At 35.5% G+C, this 15,310-nt stretch overlaps 1 protein-coding gene across 3 annotated transcripts in view; it reads left to right on the forward strand.

The window, feature by feature from the left end:
- Positions 1-2,262: 2,262 nt before the first annotated feature.
- LOC131044223 (U11/U12 small nuclear ribonucleoprotein 35 kDa protein) overlaps positions 2,263-15,310 on the forward strand; it is a 91,032-nt gene continuing 77,984 nt past the window's right edge. For all 3 annotated transcript variants that reach the window (XR_009105632.2, XM_057977504.2, XM_057977503.2), the window contains exon 1: positions 2,263-2,788. The gene's annotated coding sequence lies outside the window, so the exon portion shown is untranslated. The remainder of the gene's footprint in view (positions 2,789-15,310) is intronic.

Genomic DNA, 15,310 nt, shown 5'->3' on the forward strand with positions numbered 1-15,310 from the left:
TCTCTTCCAGGGTCAAGTACTTGGAATTTGAAGAGCTTATGGAAAATAAGGCCCTTGTTCTTAAATCCATCATTGAAAAGATTAGTGATACAATGAGATTACGGGGTGAAGTTTTTCGAGATATTGTCTCTTATTGTGAAAAAGTCTCTTGCAACATACTAAGTCAGGATGGAGAGCTGATTCTAGAAGAAGAAGTTCTTGCTGATTTACAGATGAGGATACATAATGAATGGAGGAGCGAACATTTCCCGACCGCTTCAATTCAAATGTTGATGAAGCACCAAATCTTTTTGCATGAAATCCAGTCCATCCTGGATAAAAACAGCTCTACGCTCCTCCGATGTCAGGATACTATTGTGAAGACCATGGTTGTTGCCAAGAACACCCATGAACCAGATCTCGATGAACTACAAATGATCATGCAAAAGTTTGAAGGATTCGTGTCTTCACGTAATGCAACTTAAGTGTTTTTCAACATTTAGTTGTACTTTTCCATATTTGTAATCTTTAGTTGTAGTTTTTCTTTTGACAAGTTACATGTAAAAGTCTTTTTGTAAAACGCAAGTTAACTCATTACTTGCACTTTTGTAATTACATGTAAAGCAAGTACAAGTTGTGTTCAATTAGGACTATAGTTGGAATAAGTCTTAGTTAGTTATTGAATAAGTCTTGGTGGTTGAGAGAATCTCTCAAGTTAGTTAGGATCCTCCCACCTTTTTCTCAAGGCTCCTCTTCTATAAATACTTGAGGGGTCTATTGTAATTTTTATCTTTTGGAAAGCAAACAAAAACTCTGCCATATTTACAGGAAATAAGTCTTTGAGCTTTCATGTGTGAATTCAAGAATTGAAAGGAATAAAAGGAAATTATTCAAGCTTTGAGTCTTTGTGCTACATACTTGAGTTTGTGTTCTATATTATCTTTCTTGCAAGTGTTTCTTAAAGAGCTTAATCACATGTGATTTGCAGTCTTTGTGTTGCAAGTAGTTGAGGTTAATATAGATTAAAATAAATATTTTGTTGAGAGAAGCTGCAAGTCTTTGTGCTTTCACTTGTTCTTAGGAGAATTTAGGAGTAGATTTTGTGAGAAATAACTGTAAGTCTTTGAGCTTATACTACTTCCCATGGTTTTAAGTAGAAAAGAATAATATATTCCAGTCTTTGAGCTGTTATAATTTGTTCTTTATAGAATTAGTATAGAAAAGGGTAGATAGGACTTCACATAATCAAGTCTTTGAGCTTGATATTGCTGTCCCATCCCAAAGGAAGTGACGAAAGTCTTTGTGCTTTCAGGAAACTTCATTTCCTTTCTCTCATTTCATTTTGAAAGTAGTTACTGCTGTTTATATCAAATCCCTATTCTCTTCCGTGAAGAGAAAAGGATATTGTCTTTCTTGAAAGAAGAAGAAATATTGCTATCCCATCCTATTTTATTTTCAAAGTTGTAGTTAGATAGGGGGAGCCTTCCCTTAATTAGGAGAGTTTTACTCATATGTTGTGGTTGAAGCCACAAGTTTGTATATTTCCCCAAGTGTACAAAATTTTCGACCAACAATGTGATAAAGAAAATAACATAACTTTGTATTCAAAATTCTTGTTAAGTGAGGTCATATGATGAAGTATTAATAGATTTGAAGTATGGAGGATCAATAGTTGAAATTGATTTGGAAGAACAATGGTTAGGAACAGTTGAAAGGATAATATTCTTGAGAATTTTCAATTGGAACTTTGTGATTAAAGCAACTGAAGAGGCTTATGTACTAAGACATTTAAAGGACCTAGGAATTTCTTAGATAAAATGAAGGGTGTAGATTGAACAATTCTTTTTTTAGGAGCTTTGTTCTTTGTATTGAGTCATTGTCTTGACTAATCATGATTTAGATTGTATAAATGATTAACTAGTTAATTAATTATTTTTAGTCAATTAATGATTTATAATGAAAATATGAATTAAACAAATAAATTACATTTATTGAATTTATTTATAAAGAATTAAGAACTTAAATAAGATTGTATATATAAATATATATTCAAGAAAATTTTGTTATATTGTTTCAAGCATATTAATGATCAAATAATAGAAAACTATCTATACATTAAATGCTAAAATTAAAACTACATCTATTTAATATAATATAAAATAAATAAATTAATATTAATTTTAAAATAAAAATTAAATGTTCAAAATAACTAATCGAGTAATTGATGGGACTGCGCTATAATAAATATGAACATTCTTTCTTCTTCTTCTGTGATTCATTAAATAAATTGCAGATTCTGTTCGAGGCATTTCAACACGGTATCAGAGTTTGGTTCAGTAGAGGCAACAAAGGAGATCGGATAGTGTGAGGATTCATTGCTTAACTGATTTTTCAAATGCCAAAATATTGAAGATTGTGGTCTTCTGTTTGTTTGAAGCGCTCCTCTTAACAACAAAACAAACTGTGCATCTACCAGACCATGCGACGAGCACAGATAGTAGGAAAACACGAGACTGGGCGTGGAAATAGTTATGTTCTATGAGGATTGAATGCCTACTGAATTACTCATGCTTTCTGCGTATAAAGGCCATATTAATGCTCGATAATTCTCCAAGCTCTGTCTAAAGATTTATGCCGTTGGGATCCTGTTGTTGATTTACAAAGTGCCGTTTGAGCAAAAGCAGAAGCAGGGGCGGGGGCTTTCTTCCACGCCTCCAGTTATACGAATGGAAATGAAGGGCTCAGTGAATGGACGGCATTGATCCTTATCTGCTCCACTGACTCGGTTATGGTCTTTCTACCTTAGAAGGTACGGTTTTCAAAAAGTTAAAACATCTTCAAACCAAAAACATAAAAAACAAAATGGACCAATTATTCTGCTTTTTAAAATTCCACAGACGAGATAATTGTATATGGTCAGCTGCTACTGTTTTTTGTTTAAACCGTTCTAGATTTCATGATGCTCAGCTAGGGTTTTTATTGGTCAATCGGATATATACGATTTTCCTTTCTTGAAATTTCAGCAAAGCCCTTTCTGATCCTTGTAAATTCTGAAGAATTATTGTGCAAACTCGAAGGAAACTGTATGGAACAGGGTTAGATATGGTAGAAGTCATATTAGATTCACTGTTGGTTTTACCCAGAAGTTTACTTGTAGCCTTAAACGACATTGCTTCATTTTAAGATAGAGAAAATATGGAGCAAGCTTTGGCCATAGAACGGAGTGGCTTGCCTCGATCCTGCTTAAAGATCATCTATTTTATTTTGTGTTGGGAAAGCTTAAGATGCATCATGCGTTATGTTTGAATTGCTGGAATCTGTGCCCGAGTGCCCAAGTTTCCTTGTACCACGCAATTATGATCTAACATACCTTGTAGAAAAGAAGAAGTGGAATTTATCATAAATGTTCAGTATTTGTTGTTGTTTTTACCACTGCTGAGACGGTTGCATAGAGTATTGACTGCAAAATTGATGTTACCAGTAGCAGATGTTTCTAAATGATGAAGCGTATAAATATAAATCTTTAGATAATATAGGTGAGGGCAACAATATAGGCTACTTAAAAGCATGAAGTAATATCATCAATTTCTGGATTTGACTGTAATTTTGTAGCATCAATGTTTTTAATCAAATTTCCTCATTCATGATCAGGATAAGGTAGGTAGAGAAGTGAGAAATGAAGAGAAAGTAGCAGACCAAGTACTCTAAATAAAAGAGGAGAGAGGGTGCTAGATATAAGATGCTAGAGAGAATAGGAAATAGGGGAAAGCCCTAGAAAAATAACTAACCAAAAAATACAAAGAAACTATAGAAAATTGAAAAAACAAGCAACTATTTTTAGATTTTTCCATGGTTAGTTTCTTTATATTTTTAGGTTAATGTTTTGATTATGTCTTTCCCCTATTTCCTATTCTCTAGCATCTTATAGCTAGCACCCTCTCTCCTGTCCTATTTAGAGTACTTGGTCTGCTACTTTCTCTTCATTTCTCACTTTTCTATCTATTTTATCCCAATGATGGATCATGAAGTTTGATCTGAAGCGTTGATGCTACAAAATTACAAACAGTCAAATCCAGAAATTGATGATGCTAATGTAGGTTACTATTTTCTGCGAAGGATGTATGCAAGTAGCCGATAATATAGACAGGGCTGTAATCAGATGGGTTCAGTTTTCCATGGTTCTTGAAGTGGAGCTGCGTCTGATTGTCCTGCTCTGCCTGTCAAGAAGTCTAATTGCAGCACACAGTCAAGACCCTCCCCAATATGATAGCGAGGATAAATATATTTTTAAGGACTAAGCATGTCAAAGAGAAGGCTGGAGGCACAAGAGGTTGGAGGAATCTTATTATCTCATGCTAGCTTTTTGCCCGAAGATTGTACTTTGCATGAGAAGCTAGTTCTACGTTTGTGTTCCTTCGTGAAGCAATGTGTGGGGGGGGAGGGGGGGAAGGCGTGGGTCTTGTCAATTTCATGTGTTGTATCTGCATATAGTTAAGTATATCTTGATCCACAGACTCGGTGATTCATATCTATGGATAGTTGAGTATTTCTTGATCTATAGACCTGAAGGTGTGTACTTGTGGATAGTTGAGTATGCCTTAATTTGCAGAAGAAGAAATATTATTGCTGTGGATGGTTGAATATGTCTCAGTTTATAGTTGGCTGGTGTTGTTGTACTGTGGATAGTTGAATATGTCTCAATTCACATGCGTAATGGTATTATTGTGGATAGTTGAATATGTCTTGTTAACAAGAGAAGTGGTGTACTTGTGAATAATTGAGTATGTCTCAATTAATAGGCATTTTTCAACAACCGTGACAAGTGTGGTGTGTTCTAGGTGAGGCAAGAGATTTTATGGAGGTACTTCATCAGATTTTTAGATGAGCTAATGTGTTTGGTCCATGTAGCATTTCAGTCCTTGTTTGAATTGATGTAATAAGGTGGGAGTGTTGGAATTAATAATACATCTAAAGATTAGATAAATAAATTAATTAGTTAGTGCTAGTTTAGAAATTAAAAGTCAAATGTTAGCAAATAATTAAGTTTGGAGTTATTTCCTGTAAGTGGTTGAATAGAGTAGTTGTTGGGAGGTTGGTTCACTAGAAAAATCAAATGATTTTATAAGCCAATACATATGAACATTGTAATCATCCTAATGAAATCATAATTTATATGGGTTTTCTTCTTCTCTGTGATTCATGAAGTAAATTGTAGATTTTGTGTTCACCATTTTAAAACTTAGAGCAAAGTCAATTTGTTTTGGCACAATTAAGAATTCCTTCGAAGACCCACATCATCTAAGGATTCATTTCTTTCATGATTTATCTCCTATGAGCTTGAATAGTCAACTTGGCACTACTTGCATCAAGTGATGCCATAGTGGGGAAGCATGGGATTGAAAATAACAAACTGAATCATCATAGCATTGAGCATAACTACCTGGATTTTTGGGAGGTTGCAAGTCCTACTAATATCTAGGCTCACGCATGCTTTTAATGTGGAGTTTTCCACGCAACCAGGCTTGCATAGCTTTCTGATCTATTTGCATATCATGTTGTGTTTGAAAGTAACATTCCTAGGAGTGCACTCAGGCTACTTTTGGAAATTTAAAAAGGAAAGATTTTGTAATTAGATTTGCATAAACAGGACAACAATCCAAGATATGAGGTAATCTGAAGCAGCCTATATGTATCTAGCCCCTCACGAATCATACCACTTAAGTTTTTTCCCTCATCGAATCAACAGGCAGTACAAGGTGATAAGTGTTGGTTGAAAATTTTGTACACTTGGGAAAATATACGAAATTGTGGTTTCAACCACAGTGTGTGAGTAAAACTCTCGTAATTAAGGGAAGGCTCCCCCTATCTACAAACTAAACTGATATAATATGGGTGGGACATCAGTCTTTCTTCTTCTTTCAAGAAAAACTATACTCTTTTCTCTTCACAGAAAAATAATAGCAATTGGAAATAAATAACAGCAAATACAGAAATGAGACTTCTTTGTAGGATTTTTGGAACATAAAGGGAAGCAAAGTTTCCATGAAGGCACAAAGACCTCCATCACTTCCTTGGGACGGGAAATCAGAAAGAAAGCTCAAAGTCTTCAACTATCTATTCTCCTATCAACCTTTTTAGATGATTTTTTGCTAACTAAGCACAATATGTAGCAGCTCAAAGTCTAACTACATGATGCACTTCAACTCACATGCACAAGTCTTAAAAATAGAAGCAACACAAAGTCTACAAGCTATCTTCCCACTTTAGCTTTCCACACTAGTTCAGATATGATATGTAGCTCAAAGTCTGCAAGACCAAATCTGAAAACCAAACATATAACTCTAAATACAATTAGTAGCTCAAAGTTTGCAATATTGAATTTAAATCCCTCTTTCACAATAGAACAAAATTCACAATCAACTCCAGAAAATGTCGTCACATAACAACTTGAATTGGCACAAAGTCTCAACACAATGTGCCTCTTTTATTGAAAGCAATCTGATTTACATCTGAGCTCAAAGACTTAGAGTGCACATATAAATTGGCAGAATTTTGTTGCATTGCCAAAAGATAAAGATTACAATAGACCCCTCAAGTATTTATAGAAGAGGAGTCATGAGAAAAAGGTGGGAGAATCCCAACTAACTTGAGAAATTCTCTCAACCACCAAGACTTATTCAATAACTAACTATGACTTATTCTAACTACAGTCCTAATTGATCACAACTTGTAGTTGCTTTACATGTAATTACAAAAGTGCAAGTAATGAGTTAACTTGCAATTACAAAGTTATTTTTTTACATGCAACTTGTCATTACAAAATTACAAATGCATAACTAAAACTATTCCATGTGTCTAAAGACGCGACTCTAATTGCATCATCCTTTGTCTGTGATGATCTTCATGTTGCTTTAGGATGCAAAACTTGAAGTATTCTGGATCAGTGAAGGCATCTTGAACCGGAACGAGAATTTGCATCCTTATCTTCTTGTTTGGGGTAGTACTAGCTTTTCAAGAGGGAAAGGGCTGCCTTCCTCTTTCCATGTCATGATCATATTTGTCTTGAAAGCATTATGTGCTCTCAACCATGAATTGTTGTTGTATCTCTTCTTTGTATCACCCTCCAATCTTGAAATCTGCTTGCAAAATAAGGCCCATGCCTTAATTCATTGATTTGGTAGGTCGTGTGTAAAAACCGGACTGACAAGGGAAGTGATAAACCGATGCAAAAATGGGCTCACAGGTGAATTTCGGGTTCTGGAAGCTACATTACATGTGTGGGGAAAACAAAAGCATTAACTTGCAATTGTGGAGAACAAACATGCAACTTCATATGTGTAATGAGTAACTACAAGTTTGCACTTGTAATTGGACCTTTGAAACTCATTTTCAAGTGTTTTTTGAGTGCATTTTGGACCAATTTCTGGTTTTGGATGGCTTACTGCAGTTAGATTTTAAATGGGGAAAATGAATGAAGGTGTGAAATGAGTGGATGAAATGGTGGGAATAGGGATCTTGATATGAGGGAAATGAAACTTATGACCCCAAACAACAAGTGCGGATGGTTGTGAATGGATTTTTGAAGAACTTTTCCATGTTGATCATATGAAAAATGGGAAGAACTTTTACTTGTAATCAAGTTTTAAAAACCCAATTTTGGAAAGACAAGCTTTTTCCAACTTTGAAACTTGGAATTTCACCAAAAGATGGTTAGGATTTTTCAACCAAAGGGGTAGATCAACTATTTTCATCTTACATGCAATCGGGTTTTAAAATCTCGAATGCAAGTAAAGAGGGAAAATGGGGAAAGACAATGCAATTTGCAAATTGCTTTGCAAACTTGGAACAAAGGGAAAAAATCTCTCACAAAAAACGATTTTAGGAAAGAGCAAAACAAGACTAACAACCATCATGAAGAGAAAAAATCTCTTATAGATAAAAGAAGAAGATTCAAACCCTAGCCACGTTTTTGAAAAAAACCCACCATATGCTGCAAAAACGGCTATCAAAATGGTGTGAGAATTGGTCAAATCTTCATCCAAACCCCACACCTAGGTGAAAGAAGCCAAAACGACTTAGGAAAGGAAAGATTCGTGGCATTTGAAGAAGAAAATCGTGGCATTTTTCAAAAATGTTTTTGCTGTTAAAACACCATAAAACTGGCGATAATGTCATCCAAATGGCGTGAAGAGAGTTGGAAAATGCATGAAAATAGCAAGGAATCCAAAATGCCTTCCTCCTCTTTGAATTTCTCCACAAAAATCGTTGGAAATCTTCAACAAAATCCTCCAATATTGCTGGTAGGGTTTTTTGGAAAGAACAACAAGTTTAAAATGCATGCAATAAGGAAAATCGGGTTTCTTAAACCTTTTTACATTTTTAAAATGTTCACTTTTCCCTTCATAAGGGAAAATCGGGTTTTTGAGAGCAAACAACAAGTTTAAAGTACTTGTAATAGGGAAATAAAACTCCCATTACAAGTTTTAAACAACTCAACAAAAGACTAGTAAAGGGAAAATAAAATTCTTTTTACAAGTCACAAAAACAACTAAAAAAAAAACATGTAATAGGGAAATAAAATCCCTATTACAACTTAAAGTGACTTTATAAAACTTGTAATGGAGGAGAAAAACCCTTACCATAACTTAAAATCACTTAAGTGGAACTTTTAAAAAGAATTACAAGTTTTATTTTAACTTTATAATTTAAAGTTCACTTGTAATATGCCCAAAAAGTTCCTACAATGACTTAAAAGACAAAAAGCAACAAGGGGGAATAAAAAGTAAGTTACAAGTTCTATTATTCATAAAGTGCACTTGCAATTAATTAAAAATTTCCCTACAACACTAAAATAAAGGAAAAACATAAAATTTGCAACTTAAGGAAAATTACCCTCCTGTAGTTAGGGAGAAAAAACCCGAAATTGAAAGAAAGACATAGCAAACGAAACAAGAATGCGACGAAATTTGAAACTTTGGGTCGAGGATGGACTGATGATTAAGACAGTCCAAGGGCAGAGCAAAATTCTGCCTCGAGAAGCGTGCTATAGAGCAAAATTTTCATTTTTTGACAATTTTTTTATGTAATGGTCCCTCATTTTTGAAAACAAAAATGTGGACAACAATAAGTTATAAGATAAGAGACATAATCTTTCTGCAGTCTAATAGTGATTGAGAGTGCTTCTGGATATAACTTTGTAATAGCTTTTGGATTGATGTTTTGGATCACACAACTTTTCCTCTTCTTGATGATGGATCATGAATTGTGATCTATAATTACATCCAGAAGCACTCTCCACAACTTATAAGATGTTTAAATCAAAGATGAAAGACTCTTACTTGACAATAACTCTTTTGGCCCAAAATTTTTAAAACATCGGGACTAGGCAAAAAATCGGCAAATTTATTGAATATTTGAAAGTATATAATTTCTTAAAACATTCTTAAGAAAACACAAATATACACTAAATTTATAGAACATAATAACATATTAGTGGTTTCCATCATAAATAAATCATAATTAGAGTTAAAATACATATTATATATCAAAAAACAAGTGCAACCTCTGAATAAATTTACAGCAGAACTAAGAGGATAAGTGCAACATTTCCTAAAATATATTGTAAGCATTGAATATAATTTATTTAATAAGTTAATAAATTACATTTTAAAGTTAAATTCATACTTATAATTAATTATTCAACTTTTTTTGAGCTAGAGTTTATTATGCTTAAAGAAATTAAGGAAAACTTTAAAAAAGTATATTACATAAAGTGTCTCAGCTACACCATGTGAGTTGGAAACTAGATAAACTAGGCTTTTTGCACCTATTGTGAGTATGACTGATGCAATATGTGAGTTCAATGCCATTTTTTATACTTATGAAATTTGCAAAACAAGATTGTTCAACTTTTGTCTCCATCGTTTCCAATACAAACTTTTATCTGATTGAATCCTTATGCTCCTGCTGTCTCATTGAATCAAATTGATATATGTGATTAAATCAAATTGAGGCACAGCCTCTCATTCATTCATTGCATGATATAGTTGAACCGATTAGGCATAGGGAAATTATTATTACAACTCCTAAATTAAATATCAAATATCAAGGGTGCGATCATAGCAATCACCAATAATTCTGCAGCTGTCGCTGAAGACCCAAGCCGGGAATAGTTAAAGCCTTAGTTTTACTAAATCAAACTTTTCCTTTCTCCAGCATTTGCGTGCCCTTTCTCCCGCGTGCAAAACCACTTTCTTTCACGGGTCAAAACATAATAAAATTTTAGGGTTTCACTTTAAAAACGAAATACCTTTTTATACCGCAATTCTCAATGATTTCCTTGCGATTTTTTCTCAAAAATCCACTCATCACTGATTTTGGGGGTATGATTTAAAACCAAGGATGAAAAAATCGTCATAAAATTGCCCAATGGGAGCAACAATGGAAGCACCTTGGAATGTCCCAACCACCCGTACCCATAGAGAACCTAGGGCATACCTGTAAAGAACCCAAGGTGGTGGGATGCTCCCAAGGCGCTCCTAGGTGCTCCCATAGATGGTCAAAGACAACACACACCTAGAAATGCTTTATTCAATGATTTTTTACTCTAAAACATTGAAGTTGATGACAAGTCTTATAGAAGTCTTGGCTTCTGTGAAAGATTTTTGTGACAACTTGGGCATCTATATTAAAATTGATTGGACAATGCAGAGATATTAAGATTGTCAAGATTATCTTGTTAGTGTTGAGTTTAGTGTTTGTGGTATTGATGATGCTTTACTCTTTCTGCAAGAATAATCCCACACAACCTTTCCTCTTCTCGTGTAACAATTCTTGTAATCTTAGTGTTGGGATGATGGGTTGTAAAGGTGATTTGAGATGTTAATTTAGCCAAGTACTGTCTACTAATGGTTGTTTTGTTTTAGTTGAAAATGTAAACTCACTAGGATTGTTAGTTGCAACTTAATCTTGTGACTATATTTGGTTTTGGAGTTGTTGGAAAGGGTTTGTGCAACGTTTCCTTCAGAGTTAAATGTTTATGTTTGGCTAGGGTTTGTTTGATCAAAACCATAACCTTACATTAGAGTTATACAAGGAATTTGAACACAAACTTAATTTGAATGACCTTTACACTCTCAACGAGTCATTGATCATGCCCTAATTGATAAGGAAAAAGTGAAACAATGATATAAATTACTATTACCACCCTAGGTTTCATTTGCATTTACAATGATTGCTATGTATTACAGTTAATAGGTGCATCCAATCCAACACTCTGGACTAGGGTTTTTGACACATATAGATATGTATAGAACTTTTTGAGATTCAAAACATGCAACAATTTAAAACCTCACCAGTATTCCAATAGTATCAACTACTTCAAGTTCCAGTAGACCTCAAGGTCTTATCAAATTTCCAAGAGTGGTGGTGCAATATGGGCCCAACGGTAGGATCACCATGGTTCAAGTACACAATTGCAACAAAGCTTTAATGATCACAAGACATCACACACACACACACACATGCACACAACACATGCGTGCACTCACATGCACACGTATACACATACACACTGCACACATACACACACATACATGCACTCACACACACATGCACGCACACACACATACATATGAGTTATACAAGGAATTTGATCACAAAAATTGATTTGAATGACCCTTTTCACTCTCAACGAGTCATTATTCATGCCCTAAATCATAAGGAAAAAGTGAATCAATGGTATAAATTACTATTTCAACCATGGTTTTCATTCGAATTTACAATGATTACTAGGTATTACAGTTAATAGGTGTGTCCAATCCTCCACATAGGGCTAGGGTTTTTGACACAGATAGATAGGCATAGAACTTTCTCAGATTAGAACATGCAATAGTTTAAAACCTCACCAGCATTCCAAATGATCAACTTCTTCAAGCTCCACTAGATCTCAAGCTTAGATTTTCAAGAGTGGTGGCATAATATGGGCCCAAACATAGGACCACTGTGGTTCAAGTATACAATTGCAGCAAAACTCCACATACACACACACACATACATAATCACACATGCACACATGTGCCCACACACAAAGAGCCTGTACAATGATTTAATAATGTGGTCTTTGCACAAAAACATTGATTCTGTAATTGATTATACAAGCTGAATGACATTCATGATTGATGTTGTAGTAGTAGGACCGAACCTTGAGATATGTAAATTATTGTCATTTTTATTTATGTTGTACATTGTACATTTTAGATTTTAGGAACATAATTGTTTTGTGAGAGAAATTAAATTTTTAGTTTGCACATGCAATGGTTGCAGGCTTACCTTGCACTTGACCTTTGAAAGTACTTAGTCAAGCTTGTGGCTTGAACACTGTTGGTGTTGGAAATAAGCCACACCCGGACCCACGATGGACTGGTCCAAGAGGGGTCAGTAGCTCAGTGGTAGAGCACTCCAGCAGCGTATGGAAGGTCCTAGGTTCGAGTCCTAGCTGGTCCATGTCTCAACATGGTATCAGAGCCAGGTCGAGGCTAGGAGCCCCAAGCACATGAGAGGTGTGGTTTAAGGGGGGGTGTTGGTGTTGGAAATAAGCCACACCCGGACCCACGATGGACTGGTCCAAGAGGGGCCAGTAGCTTAGTGGTAGAGCACTCCAGCAGCGTATGGAAGGTCCTAGGTTCGAGTCCTAGCTGGTACATGTCTCAACAAACACCAATACTAATTGGTAGAAATCAGATTGTTTTTTCTTTCCAGTCCATTTCACATATAATACACCATACATAATGAAAACAAGAGCTCAATTAATGATAAGTAGGCCCTAATGGCAAGTCTGCTAAATAATTACAGCAGTGTGTTGTCATAATGGATGGCTTCCAATATGGTCCATATGGTTGATCAATTAATTAATGATGTTATTTTGTTCAGCAACTAGGCTTCTTTCCAAAAGCTTGCTTACCAAGTCAATTAAACATAAATGTTGGTTTAGTGTCCCCACATTCAATAGAGGCAGATGAGTATATAGTCTCGTATACATAATATGATAGTAACATCATGCACATCATGTTACACAAGTCATAGGTATTGGTTGGTGTTGTCACCTATGTTCCACCTAGTTTTGGGGATGGGGATGGTGGGACATGTTTCCGGTACAAGTGGTCTTTTGGGCCATTTTTTGTTGGTTTTAATTAGGGAGAAGAGCGGATTCCAATTGCCTAAGGCAACATTGGAATCCGCCCTTTAAAATAGTGCAAGACACGCAATGGATTTTAAAGAATCGATGTTGTTCAATTAATCAAGGAGACAAAGCTCCTTTAAATAGAGTTACAAAGACGATGTTTCTAAAAGAAACAATCGTTAACTAGAGGCGAAATTAGAAACAACTTAAATGACCATTAATAACACAAAGAGAAAGATATTATTCTAATACCCTCCCTTAATGGTCATCGTTCTAACTACCAAGAGAAATAACAAAGAAGGTTGCCCCCTTCTTCTCAGAACACGCTGCAACAAAGACAAGAGCCTGCCACTAACTCTGCCACCAACTCTCCCAGAAACTGCAGAACTTTTGGAGATACCCAAAACAACACCAACCGTCCAACCTGATGTTGAATAACTGTCCCTCCTTGTAACTAGAGACACACCAAGAACAATTAAAACCCATCAAAATTTTTTTCAGGTTAAAAAATATTAAAAACCGAAACAATTGTCGATGCCCATGCCATCTTCACGCTTTTCAAGGCACGAAAAACAAGGTACTGAGAAGATGCTAAGTGCACAAAACCTGACTGCCTTCCAACATCAAGTTGGTCAATGACACCATCTTGCACGTTTCCCAATGCATGAAAAACGAAAAAAACTCAGAAGAGGTGTTGGCACAAAATTCAAAAAATTTGAATCCCAATGCAAGAACAGAGGCAAATGCAGGTACAGACTTCAAAAAATGAAGTGTGGCGGGCACGAATTTCAAGAAAAAAATTCCGGCTGACCCAAAAAAATCCAAAGACAACCCAGAAATCCTTGCGAAAAACCCAGAAGGAATCTGCTATCGGAATCTAGATCCACTGGCTCGAAAATCGAGGCACCTAGAAAATTCTAACGACGACCCAGTTGAGGTCTCGAAAAACCCACCACGAATCTGTTCTCAGAATTTTTTTTAGACTGAATCTGGAGGGTCAAAACCCTAGCCGAAAGTCAAAAAATGCGGGTTTGACCAAGTTGCAGGTTGTAGAAAAAATGGCGGGTCTGTACTGCGCCTAAAAATGCCGAAAACCCTCGCCAGACAGACGCAAACAGGAAGAATCCCGTTACATGGCATAAACACAGTCCAAAACGGACTTTTGAACACTTTTTTTTTTGAAAATCTGCAGCAAAACTAAGAGGCCCGAAAAATCTCGGAAAAGAATTCACAAATTATTTATTTAGGCTTTGATACCATAAAACAGTGCGAGACACGCAATGGATTTCAAAGAATCGATGTTGTTCAATTAATCAAGGAGACAAAGCTCCTTTAAATAGAGTTACAAAGACGATGTTTCTAAAAGAAACAATTGTTAACTAGAGGCGAAATTAGAAACAACTTAAATAACCATTAATAACACAGAGAAAGATATTATTCTAATACCCTTTAGGTTTGGACCCTTTTCCTCACACGCCACTCTCTAGGGCTGGGCCCTTTTCCCACACGCCATCATCAAATAGGGTCGAGCCCCTTCTCACACGCCACCCCCAAATAGGCCCAACCTCCTAAAAGAACACGCTACACCCTTGGCGCCAAAATTACCTTATTCAAAGGTCGACTTAATTAAGAATGATATGGGTATAAATAAAGATGTAAAGTGAAACAGTAGTCACTTGCAAAATACATATCATTTGTGAAATTCAGTCTGCTATTAGCTAATGCGAAATACATCAGAAAGGTGCGAATTATCTCCAGTCAATTGCAAACTTTGTAGCTCCTCCATCATCATCTCTGCTGCTGAAAGTGCGATTTCCATTCAAGTATAGGTGCTGGCCCTGCATGTAATCTCAAAACTGTAGCAGATGTATGTATATTGAAAGATCAAATCTGATTGTTGAAGTGCAGACCTGGACAACATACTACAGACCTATTGGAGACAACCTAAGAAGCAGCTTGTGTGCTGACCTATTTGCTAAGTGAACTGCTTCATCAAAGCCCTAAGAGATAAGTTGTAATCAAAAAATTTTGCTTAATTCATAATCAGATCCGAGGATCTTTCTGGCTGGGTTTTTCCTCCTAGGAGGTTTTCCTAGGGTACTTGTGTGTTGTGAGTTCATTTTGTTTATTTCTCTACTTATGCTTAATTCT

Source organism: Cryptomeria japonica, chromosome 6 (assembly GCF_030272615.1).
Source record: "Cryptomeria japonica chromosome 6, Sugi_1.0, whole genome shotgun sequence".
NCBI lineage: Eukaryota > Viridiplantae > Streptophyta > Pinopsida > Cupressales > Cupressaceae > Cryptomeria > Cryptomeria japonica.